Below are 13,301 nucleotides of genomic sequence, written 5' to 3'. Positions count from 1 at the left end.
TAGCAGCACATATATATCCCCTTTTATTTTAACTGCAGGCATCACCAACACTTTCGCTGAAGTAGTGTTTCAGTCTCAGCATGGCCAACGGACAGGGATCATAGGAGCCGTAGCACAGGAACATCTGGAGAGGCACAGGTTCCTCATCCCTGAATTATGGTCTGTGATAGGACTTCTTAAATTATGAGCCCCAACTGTTCCTGGTGGGTTTTACGATGAGATTTTCTCTCCCTCCCTCCAGGTTTCTCCACTTTTCTGTCACTGGGCTGACAGCATACAATTAATGTTTGTGGTTTCCCTCTTTTCTTCCCTCTGTGCCAGGGATAAAGAATCGTGACCATCCAGATGTTGATGGACTATAACTCTCATCATTCCCTGACTATTAGTACTGTTGGCTGAGGCTGATGGGAGAGTCCAACAACCGATTCCCCATGGCTACTGTATATCATTTTAAAATTCTACTTAGATATATACTGCCTAGAAACACTTACATGAGCATTAAAAATGAAATATAAAATATAAACTGGTTCTGCATTAAGTACTGAAGTGGTCTTTAAGAATTCTCAGTTGCAGAGGCAGAAAGTACAGCTTGGAAGATTTGCAAGTAGGTCCTGCTTGACTGAGGAAGCTTACAGGTGGGTTGCACTTTGGAACAATTGAGAAGTGCTATTTTATACTAAAAAACTAAAACATAATGAAGGAAGTGAAGGAGTGGGTTTTCTGCCCTTTTCCCTCTGTCACTTAGTGTAAACATGCATTTTTAAAAATAATAATAATACCTTTTTAGAAAAAGCAGCTGCAGTGGCAAAAAAAACCCAAGGAAAACACATTTTAAAATATTGGCCATTCATCATTTCTCACGGATTGTAATTTATATACAGTAAATGCAATGCAAGTGCCTTGTGTACTTTTTATATACCAAAATGCTAGAGCAACTGGTTCCTTTTAGATGCTTTCAACTTTCATTTGATTTCATAAAATGGAGATTTAGATCGCACCAATCATCAAAAAGGAGTTTGAAAGGGCACATGAAGCAGAGCGAGGTGTGTTAAAAGGGAGACCTGCTATCATCCCAGAGGCAGCTGACAAGAATATAAAGGAGGGCTGTAAATGTGAAGCCAGGAGCTGCAACTTCAAACACATAGCCAAGGTTTGGGTGGCTCACACTTTTCATTTCTTCTACTTATTTCATGTCGGCCTTTCCTTCTAATAGTTCAGTGTATACTGCCACCACCCCATTTTATCCTCATAACAACTCTACAAGGTAGATTAGGCTGAAACGCAGTGACTGGCCCAGGGTCACCCTGTGGCTGAGTGGGGGCTGGATCACAGCAGTCCTAGTCTGACACTTCACAACTACACCACACTGGCTTATAATGCACTCATATCTAAATTAAGCTGGAGGAATAAGATGGTGGAAATGTCTTAAGCAGCAGCATTTGCCAAAGATAAAATTACTCACAACTCTTAATTCCTCCCCTGTTCTCACTTGTACACCTTCACTCGCTTTCTGGTGAAATGTGAAGCATTAAAGTGCTGGAAACTGTGCTAGGAGTGACAGCAATTGCATTTTCTAAGGTGTCCTGTCTAAATAATTTGCTGTACTGTGAATTCTCAGAAAAGGCATTTACAAATTGTTATTATTCAGTCTGGATCCAATAAGGAGAACCTGTGCTTTCCAAATTACAAACGCTCACACTGTATTGCCTAAACTATTTTCCTCTTTGGGTGCTGCACTCATATTAATGTGTAATGAGAGTTTTAGTTTTTCAGAAGTAAAAAAAGATATAAAGGTCATTTACACAGAGTAGCTTGTGTTTCTGTGGCTTCTCACTCTAATACCTATGTTACTAGTCAAAAACACGAAGCTTGCCCTCTTCCTTAATTTGGCTCTTTCTCAGAAGTGAAGAACACATACTGGAAATCAATCAGATCTTGTTGTTTTTCAAAGGTACCCTGGCTTTGCCTGCTTTGTCAATATTTTCAAAAGTGTTACAAATAGCACATAGCCTTTCTCATGGCTAAGTTGGATGCAAGTCCCACTGTGTTCAAAAGCAATGACAAACCTAGACAGCATCTTAAAAAGCAAAGACATCACCTTGCCAACAAAGGTCTGTATAGTTAAAGCTATGGTTTTCCCAGTAGTGATGTATGGAAGTGAGAGCTGGACCATAAAGAAGGCTGATCGCTAAAGAATTGGTGCTTTTGAATTATGGTGCTGGAGGAGACTCTTGAGAGTCCCATGGACTGCAAGAAGATCAAACCTATCCATTCTTAAGGAAATCAGCCCTGAGTGCTCACTGGAAGGACAGATTGTGAAGCTGAGGCTCCAATACTTTGGCCACCTCATGAGAAGAGAAGACTCCCTGGAAAAGACGCTGATGTTGGGAAAGATGGAGGGCACAAGGAGAAGGGGACGACAGAGGATGAGATGGTTGGACAGTGTTCTTGAAGCTATGAACATGAGTTTGACCAAACTGCGGGAGGCAGTGGAAGACAGGAGTGCCTGGCGTGCTCGGACACGACTAAACGACTAAACGACTAAACAACAACAACAACCCAGTAAGTATATTTAAGAGTGAAGCCTCAGTGTCTTTGAAAATGTCCATGACCTGATAAATACTAGCCTTGTATACACTTTCACACAGCCAGAGCAAGGAATGGAGCAGAAATTCACAATACCTGAAACAACATGTGACCCAAAACCCAGTGTGAACTTTGCATTTTTCCAACCCACCTTCCCCGCCAAAATAAGTTCAAAAGATGCATATACCGTATTTTTCGCCCCATAAGACGCACCGGCCCATAAGACGCACCTAGATTTTTTGGGGGGAAATAAAGGGAAAAAAATTCATTTCCCCCCCAGGTGCGCTGCGCTACACCAGGAGCTTGGGGCGTGCGGAGCTCAGCGCGCCCCAAGCTTCTGCGTGCAGGCAAGGTCTCCGCTAGCGTGGGAGAGCCGGGCGCCTCTCCCAGGGCTAGCGGACTCCTGCGCTAATCCAGAAGCTTGGGGCAAGCTGAGGTCAGCGCGCCCCAAGCTTCTGCGTGCCGGCAAGCAGTCCGCTAGCCCTGGGAGAACCGCGGGGCTCTCCCAGGGCTAGCGGATCGCTGCGCTATACCAGGAGCTTGGGGCGTGCTGAGCTCAGTGCGCCCCAAGCTTCTAGGTGCGCGCAAGCAGTCCGCTGCCGCCCCAAGCCTGGCGCACCCGGCAGGAGGTCCGTCTTATGGTGGGACCTCCTGCCGGGTGCGCCAGGCTTGGGGCGGCAGCGGACTGCTTGCGCGCACCTAGAAGCAAGCAGTCCGCTGCCGCCCCAAGCCTCGCGCACCCGGTGGGATCTCCTGCCGGGTGCGCCAGGCTTGGGGCAGCAGCGGACTGCTAGCTTCTAGGTGCGCGCAAGCAGTCCGCTGCCGCCCCAAGCCTGGCGCACCTGGCAGGAGGTCCCACCGGGTGCGCCAGGCTTGGGGCGGCAGCGGACTGCTTGCGCGCACCTAGAAGCTAGCAGTCCGCTGCCGCCCCAAGCCTGGCGCACCCGGTGGGACCTCCTGCGGGTGCGCCAGGCTTGGGGCGGCAGCGGACTGCTAGCTTCTAGGTGCGCGCAAGCAGTCCGCTGCCGCCCCAAGCCTCGCGCACCCCCTGCCGGGTGCGTGAGGCTTGGGGCGGCAGCGGACTGCTTGCACGCACCTAGAAGCTAGCAGTCCGCTGCCGCCCCAAGCCTGGCGCACCCGGTGGGACCTCCTGCGGGTGCGCCAGGCTTGGGGCGGCAGCGGACTGCTAGCTTCTAGGTGCGTGCAAGCAGTCCGCTGCCGCCCCAAGCCTCACGCACCTGGTGGGACCTCCTGCCGGGTGCGCGAGGCTTGCAGACACTCGCCCGAAGCAGGGGGAGCCCTCCCGAGGGCTCCCCGTGCTTCGGGCGACAGGCTGCCGCCCCAAGCCTCGCGCACCCGGTGGGACCTCCTGCCGAGGGCGCGAGGCTTGCAGGCATTCGCCCCATAAGACGCACCCCCGATTTCCTCTTCATTTTTGGAGAGGAAAAAGTGCGTCTTATGGGGCGAAAAATACGGTATTAGAGAAGTCTACAGAAAAATGCATTTGTCAGTGAAAATAGCAATGAAAACACATTATATTACAAGAAATGTCTTGCAAAACTTGGGATATTATAAAAATGTCCATGAAAATTTCATGTTGACCTTAAAACAAAAATTACAAACTGTTGCAGAAGCAGAGCAAGCCAACTTAAGCCTGGAAAAATAAGAAACTCAAAGAATCCAAAATAGACATATTTGTGTGTCCCTAGTATGAAAGAATGGAGGGGAAGCTGGATTGTGCCTATTGTCCTGGTCCCTAACCAGCAAGCATTCCAATATAGTCAGTTTCCAACAGCGTGAAATGAGCTGCTGCTCTTTCTATTTCTAAGCTGTAATGCAGACAGAATCATGGACATGGATAAGAAGACGAAGCCAAGGAATCCAAGTTCTGGAAAGTATGCCCGCCTGTAGTCCTTGCATAGTTTCAGCCTATACAATCTACCTCACAGTGTGAAATAAACAAAAACATATCTCACAGAACCTGTGACTCCAAGTGGCTCAGGATATGAGTCAACCTGCATGGCATTTGGAGGTGGGGTGGCAGCAAACACACAACCAAGGCTCATTAGCCAATAAAATCTGAGGAAGTATCTCCTCCCCCCCAAAAAAGACCTCCAGCCAGACCTTGCCCATGAGCAAAACCTACTTATGCCATGTTCACAAGTAACATTATTTTGGTATGCAAAGCTATAAGGTTTGACATCCATAAATATATGGATTTGTTTCAGAAGCAAGATCATGTTAAAGTAGTACAGTACACATTACTAACATCCAGTCCCACCCACTGATATACAAAATAGAAGACCTGATTCACACATGCAAATCGTTGGGTGGCTGAATCTGTCATTTGCTGTGCCATCTCAGAAAACTGCTTTCCTCTTGCAGCACTATTAAACTCATCTGAATAGTTTGCTGCAGAGAGCAACCTCCATCCAGCCATATGATAGTCACCACCATATTACACTTTGCATGTGTATATTGGGCCTTAAAGTGAAGCAAAAGCATCAAGTCCAAGGAATTAGTCAAGAGAGCAGATCTCAGAAAACCACACCACTGGTAAGAGCTGGGGGAGAAAGGCTGGGAATCATTACTCTATAGTCATCAACTCTCTTTTAGAGAGTCTGCATCTCTTTGAAGTCAGTGGAAATTTCCTGTGAAATGTAATTCATCTATACAGTGTCCTCAACATAGTTTCACATGTCAAAAAATGGAACAGTCAGCACAACACTGAGTTATTTTCAGTGCCAAACCAATCATAACTGCTATTATCAGTGCTTTTTTGGTAAAAATAAATGAGGTGTCAGTACTCATATTGTGGGTAAAGTGGGTGCCAGCACATAATGGCTGCCACTGGCAGAAAAGAAAAGGGGTCCCAGCACTCTGTACTGTGATACTGTGAATACCCAATTTTCAAGCAATTTTGTAAGGTGCAACAGCAGTCTTTGCAAGTAGTTCTCTGTGGCTGGCGTACAAATCTTTAGAGTTTTGGAGTACCACAAGCAGTTCAGTAGGCACAAGTTGGCAAAAGGATTGCATCCTAAGATAGATGGATCCTCCTTCCTTATACCAGCTAACACCCTCTTAAAGAGAACTATCTCTGGTTCACACTGGATTTGTAGGATAAATACTCCCCCGGCTGCCACATCATCTCTGCCTGACATGGAAAATAAGAGCTGTAACTTTATTCTAGCCTTGTCCTCCATGAATTTGTCTAATCTTCTGTCAAAGCCATACAGGTTGGTGGCAATCACTTCATCTGGTGGGATTGAATTCCATAGTTCAACTATGTACTGAATGAAGTATTTTCTTTTCCCCATCCAGAATTTTCCAGCCTTCAAAACACCCACCAGCCATATAAGAACATGAGCAAGGAAGCAAGGTATCAAGCTATACAGGAGCCAAGAGAGATTGTGATATCTTCATTTGACACAACAAAAAAGCATCTCTGTAACACTGCTCAAGTTATTCCTTCTTTTATTTTCCAGCCACCAAATTAGAGGGTTGTCTGTAGTCTGGTCTGCTTGCTTTCATACAAGCTGCACACAACTCACATTTGTGCACTTTTATAAGTCTTTGCCACACAACAGAAACATAAGCAGTGAAAGTGTCAGACCAAAAGAGACCAAAATTAGCAATAGTAGGCTGCATCACGTTAACCTTTTAAAATGTTGGCTTTTAATGAGCTGGCTATATGCACTCACTTGTAAGTTTGGGGGGAGAGGGGGAAATGCCAGCCAATCAAACGAAATAACATTAAAAAGGTCAAAGCTGCTACAGCTTGTAAAAAAGCTGGAGAGACAATGGGGAATGGCACCGGCTAGGACTATTTTGCTGATACAAAATGGAGCAAAATGATCAGATGATTAGAACATAAACTCTGAACTGTAAATAGGGGTCCCCAGGTTCCTTTCCCCTTGCTTCACCCTGCTACTGAGAAAACGTGCTTTGGGGTATGGCCACCAGGCTATTTTGAGGTGCACAGACCAAAATCAACCAATATATTATTTCAACATTGGACATTCCATCTGGAGCCTCGCAGCATATGGGGCTCAGAGCACATTACCCCTCATATGAGTATATGCATGCGTATATCCACATGCAAACAGTAAAATTGGGAATCATTTCAGGTAGTGATAAGGCTCAGATCCACTCACTTGTTTGTCCCCATTTCAGAAGACTATAGAAATGTGGTCAAAGAAATGCAGAGCCCTCCTCAGTGTACACAAGGCTCTCCCCACTGTCCCTGACTTTGCATTCCTTACCCGAAGAACGGCCACAGAAAGAATCTCAGGTATTCTTGGAATACTGTTTGGTACAGAAAGACCTGGAACATTGCAATACAGTACAAATGGGCAGTCAGGGAGTTTGGGGGATCAGGGAATCTATTAACTTCTTCCCATGATGCCCAACCAACCAAGATCGAAGGCCTGGCTGTCTCCAGTGCTCTTGCCAGCAGGACATTATTGAGAATGTGATAGGGCATAAAGCCTCACCAATGCTGAATCAGTTTTAATAATATACACCCAGTGGTTGGCCTCCAAGTTAATCCATTTTAATGGATTAATTTCAAATAGGCCATCATTAGTTTCACAACAAACTCAACTAATTAACGTTGGGAGGGAAATCAACTTATCTACATTCTCTAGCACCCTCTGAACTACCAGAGTAAGGGGCAGGTAGAGTGAGTTTTAGTCAGCATGCTCTGACTTCTGCAGATACTTCATGGAGTGCATACCAGCAAACATATGGCCATGCTTTCTGGTACACAAACTTTCAACATTGAGGTGTGTGTTTTTTATACAAACCTCATGCCCTGCATGATCTTGAGTCCCTTCCCTTCTCATAGAACTCACACTTCTGGCTGTGACTGCTTTGTCTGCGTTGTTTGTCTGCTCTCTAAATGGAATTTTGATATTTGTCCTGTTTCATAATGTAAAGTGAGGAGCCAAGGTGTCCTAAAATGCCTTGTGAGTGAATCTAAACTCAGATGTCATTATAGCATTTTTGATCACATGCTATCACATTATCCATTCACTCTTTAGAATCAGTACTTTCCTTTTTAAAAAAAAACTTTTGGATACAAGGAATTGCATCCTAACTTCTAGATTTAGACTTCTTGAGCTGCTTGTTGTCATGATCAGAAGGACCTTAAAAGAAAAGTGCAGTAGGGGAGCTAAAAGTTCTAAAGCTGAAATGGTAACATGGAAAGGAATTGGGTTACCCATAAGTTTTAGAAAACTTATGCATTCATGTGCACACTTAACTCTAGCATATGCATTTCTGTACATATAACTTGGCTGGTGAACTGCACTGCAAAATTCAGAGAAGTGCAAATTTCAAACAATGGCTGTGTTTGGGTTTGTGACTTGCTTTGGAAAGTGCGGCTTTTCAAAACTTTAAGTGCAAACTTAATCAAATTTCTCCCCCATCCTTAAATCAAACACACACACTGTTTCTACTCACTGGAGGCCACAAACGGACATAACTAAGCACTCCCAGTGCTGACCAAGCAGTGCCTTTGGTTCTATCACATGCATTTCAGCAGAACACAAAAGCAGCCTGAAACATTTTCAAATATTATGATGTGTTATGGATGAAAGCATAATGTGGATCTTTATCTCCCTCTGGTGATTGATCTACAAACTTCTTTAAACCTGCTACTGATTGCACAATATACTCCTTTAGGGCACACCACCGTTAGTATTTAATTGAATCCAGGGAATTTACCATGCTTAGCACACGTTTGTAGCTTTTTAGGTATAGAAAGGAGAACAAACCCTAATAGCAGATCACTACACATGAGAGGAAGGGAGGTACAATTAGAGGGGCAGACTCACAATCTGATAGTAATTAGAAAAATAACATGAATGTGTACCATATCACATCTCAATAGCTGCCAAGTGAAATCAGTCTTAATGTAAAGAAATAGCTTGCTACGAAACACTACTGAAGGATCTATAATGTCCAGGGATTTTCAACTTTTTTGTCTGTACTTCACTTCCAATATATTTAGTGGCTTAGTATACATATGAGTAAGCAGCAAGCCCTTTGTATAATTTCCCAAGAATTCAGTTTTATTGATACTTGCATGAGAAAACGGATATGGGATTTAGTTGCAAGATAATAAAATTAGTAGCAATGGTAAACTACAGAAGCACTATTTCCCCCCCACTGCCTCCCCAGTTGCAAAGTCCAGAGGTTGTGTTACACCTGTGGCTACTGGATGTGCATATGGAACAATTCCCTTACCACTAGTGGTACTGTATATGAGAACCTCTGGTAAGGAAACATTCTCCCATTCATTTCAGAAATCATCAACTCTAATAAAGGCTGCTCTCCTGATTGTGTGGGCACAATGGTGCTGCATTTTGATATAGCTGTTAGAGTTAATATTTTTCAGGATGCCGAGGTACAGCTGTTATTTTTCCCTGTCTCAGCAGTGCTTGGCACACCTGAAAATGACGTAGACCACCATAATATTTTCTTTTGAGTTGGCAGTTTATAAATACTCTATTAAATATATAAAATAAAAAAATCTATTTTGCACCTAGCAAGCTAATCTAATTCAGTGTGCCTTACATCTCCTGTATATATGGCTTCTACAAGCAGCAAACTTGGGGGTTCCAACATCAGGCCATCTCCCTGGTGATGCTTAACAGCCATCTTGAAAAAGAGCTCTGGAAACTCACTAATGTCTGACATTTTGCTTTGTTCAAATAAAATTCTTACAATACTGTACTTTCTGGATTTTTTCTAGTGGATCAGTAACAAATATAAAACAAACATTAAATGACCAGAAAAACAACAAAGTCAATGAATGAACTTAAGCCTCAAGGTGAGAAATATCATGTAACATTGCATCAACTTGGAAGTTCTTGTGAACAGCCAAATATTAATCACCATGTATTTTATTATATTCAAGCATCAAGCACATCAGATGCCATAATAATAACAGAATAATAATAATAAGCAACTAGCTGGGAGGTATGCCATTTCTCTCTGCAACAATAGCAACTGCTTAAGCCTTATCCAAATCTATTTCAGATATTTTTTTAAAGCAAATCATTGTTGATAAAGAAGATATAGATACAGTAATACAGAGAGCCAGTGTGGTGTAGTGGTTAAGAGCGGTAGTCACGTAATCTGGGAAACCGGGTTCGCGTCTCCGCTCCTCCACATGCAGCTGCTGGGTGACCTTGGGCCAGTCACACTTCTCTGAAGTCTCTCAGCCCCACTCACCTCACAGAGTGTTTGTTGTGGGGGAGGAAGGGAAAGGAGAATGTTAGCCGCTTTGAGACTCCTGAAGGGGAGTGAAAGGCGGGATATCAAATCCAAACTCTTCTTCTTCTTCTAATAACAAAAAATAATAATCTTGGAAATAAGTTTTAAGAACTTCCACATGCAAAGGGGTAGTAGGCAGTGGTAGTCTCTTTTACTGCTCTGGAAGACACCCCAAACTGAGAGAGCTTTTATGGGATAAGAAGGAACTGACATGCAGGAGCCAAATGCCACATGTGGTGGTCCAGATCCCAACCAGAGACTAAAAAGTAATATAAGACCCCAGTAAGACATGGGATGCAAAACCCATAGTTGCATAAAAGAAAGCCAAGATGAGAGCACACAGATGAACTGTATGCAGTATCCCAAATGTGGTCACACCATAGACTTGTACAATTGGCAGTATCATACTGCCAGTTTTATTTTCAATGATCCCTAACATAGCATTCACCTGTTTCACAGCTGCCACACACACTGTCTTGGTCATCTTCATTGAGCTATCTACTATGATCCCAAGGTATTGTTCCTGGTCAGTTACTCCCAGAGCTCAGGTACGGTGTTCAGTGTGATGTGAGAATCAGAGACATATTTGTAAGCTCACCACTGACTATTGCTCAAGATGCTGCTTATATCTCCTTTCATTTCATTTTTTAAAGCCAAAACAAGGGTACCATTGATATAATGTTATAACAATGAGCAGTACAACAAAGAGAACAAAACCCACAGAAATCACTAACCTTATCCCAGGGGAATGGTAAGGACCACATTTCTGAAGCTGGAAGTCAGAAAGATTTCTATGAGCATAATCTTTCTTTGTATGAAGTATAGTGATATTATGCTTATAGAAATGTTTCTAATTTGACAGTGGGTGCCTCAAGTACGTAAGTTGCAAAAAAGAGAGGAGTGAGTGTGTGTGTGTTGATTTTTGAGACTATAGCTGTAAAAAGTCAATAAGATGTACAATTAATTCAAAAGAAAATAGAAAACCTTAACTGTGGCTGACTTTTCTAAACTATACTATGAAATAGGGGTGTATAGGGAGCTGATGGCTTTCCAGGTATTGTTGCACTACAGTTCCCATCTTCCCTGACCATTGGTCATGCTAGCTGATGGGAGTTGAAGTGTCACAACATCTGCAGGCCAGAGGTTCCCCAGCCCTGCTAAATAAAATGAAATAAAATAAAAATACTTTGAGTTCAACACACTACCTTTTGTCCTTCAGTATCAGACCTTGAAGTGAATTTCCTTTTACTTTGATAAATTCTCAAAGAGTCTCATCTTCATAAGGCTTACCCGAAAGTTACATTAATTAATTAATGGAATCAATTATAATGACGGAAGGGTAGTAAACACTGAAATTATTTGTCTCACTAATCATTATGTTGTCTGCAATTCAATGTCAAACAATTCAGATTGATAACTGGATAGTTTGAAATTGAATAATTGTTTTTAGACTGACAAGATGCTCCATTCTAAGAAACACCACTAAACTTCTTTTCTTTCTTCTACTTACTTATTTAAAAAACAGAAGGGGAAAGGCATATATATATATATCACACACACACACACACACACACGTGCTCAGTCACACAGAGAAGCATGCACACATAGGCTCAACTAGGATATAGTAAAAAAATGTGATCAAGCCTGCTACTGTGATGCTACTCCCTCAGTCCTGCACACAGTTTCTCCAAATGATAAAATGAGTAAGGAGGCCAAATGTAAATTATTGAATGAGTTCCATGTTGTGGACTGTGATGAAAGGTGAATCTGAATTTTGAAAAGATTGATTTTAAGACTATAAGAAGAGCCTGCTGGATCAGGCCAGTGACCCATATAGCCCAGCATCCTACCCACCCAGAGCAAAAGAGCCCTTCCCTCTCCTGCATTCTCCATCGGCTGACATTAGGAAGAATTAGTGCCTCCAACTGTGCAGGCAGCAAACAGCCATTATAGCTAGTAGCCATTGATAGCTTTATCCTCTATGAATTTGCCCAACCCTCTTTTACAGCCTCTTTAAAATCTAATGAGTTGGGCGCAGGTGGCGCTGTGGTCTAAAGCCTTGGGCTTGCCGATCAGAAGGTCATTGGTTCGAATCCCTGCGACAGGGTGAGCTCCCATTGCTCGGTCCCAGCTCCTGCCAACCTAGCAGTTCGAAAGCACCCCCAAAAGTGCAAGTAGATAAATAGGTACTGCTCTGGCAGGAAGGTAAACGGCATTTCCATGCGCTGCTCTGGTTCGCCAGAAGCGGCTTGGTCATGCTGGCCACATGACCCGGAAAAACTGCGGACAAACGTCGGCTCCCTCGGCTAGTAAAGCGAGATGAGCGCCACAACCCCAGAGTCGCCGCGACTGGACCTAATGTGCAGGGGTCCCTTTACCCTTTAATTGATCAATTAAACCAAGTTAGGGCTCATCCAGATTTCCTTTTGAGCTGCATTTCTAGACACAGGTTTGTACTTTAAAGCAACATGTCTTCTCCTTTTTGCCCTGGCACTTTCACCACGAAAACCTGCTCTTTAGCGCTGAATTGGAGCAAAGGATAATTATCAGAATTGCCTTTCCCCCCGATTCAGTGTTAAAAAGGAGATTTTCATGTGGAAAGCATCAGAGGGGGGGAAAGTGTGCTCTGACATGGTGCTTCTAAGCGGACCTGTGCTTAGAAAGCATGGGGCAAAAGGTGAGCATGAGCCCTCTATTGATACTCATAAGAAAAGCTCTCAAAAGACAAAAACCTGTAGCAGGTTTTGAGCATGGGTTTTACGCCATGCAAAAGAATTTCTCTTCCATAAATGTTCAGTAATCATTCATAAGCTTTATTGGTGCCTTTGGGCAACCTAGTATCTGGTGAGTGAAATGACTGATTGGCTGTAACAAGACCTCGAGCTTGAAAATAGTGTGTTCTTCTGTGATTAGAAAAGAACAAGGTAATTACAGTTTGATATAGTTGGGAAAACAAATTATCCCTAGGGCAGAAGGCCTATTTTCAGGATGCAATGTAAACAAAACGACAACAGCATAAGAATGATGGCAGAAAACCACAAAGATCTAAATCATAGGAGGTGCTGCTCTTGCTTATATGAGCTTTCTCAGGCACAAGATTAAAAAACCAAGCCCTGTCAACTGATACCTATCTCTCATACTCTTTCCCCAGCAGACCTTGGAAGTAATAATAATAATAATAATAATAATAATAATTTCTAGCCTGCTCTTTATCAAATTAATGATGATGAATATAAGGAGGTTGTGTTACACTATAAGCATAGCAGCAATAAAGTCATACAGCACATTAAAGAAAAAAATTGAATCTGCAGTTTAAAAAACACAGTTTAGTGACAAAGCAGGTAGACAATGTGTGGTATTCAGCTACATTTTACTCAGAGTAGACCTATTGAAATTAATGGCCCTTAGTCATGTTCATTATTTTCAATAGGTCT

The 13,301-nt window shown here is 43.1% G+C and overlaps 1 protein-coding gene across 11 annotated transcripts in view; it reads right to left on the bottom strand.

Annotated features, from left to right (window-relative positions):
* KCNIP1 (potassium voltage-gated channel interacting protein 1) overlaps positions 1–13,301 on the bottom strand; it is a 565,439-nt gene that overhangs the window by 118,150 nt on the left and 433,988 nt on the right. The window lies entirely within an intron of this gene.

Source organism: Podarcis liolepis (assembly GCF_965112155.1).
Source record: "Podarcis liolepis genome assembly, chromosome: 2".
NCBI lineage: Eukaryota > Metazoa > Chordata > Lepidosauria > Squamata > Lacertidae > Podarcis > Podarcis liolepis.
The sequence above is the reverse complement of the archived record's forward strand: the minus strand, read 5'-3'. Positions and strand labels throughout refer to the sequence as shown.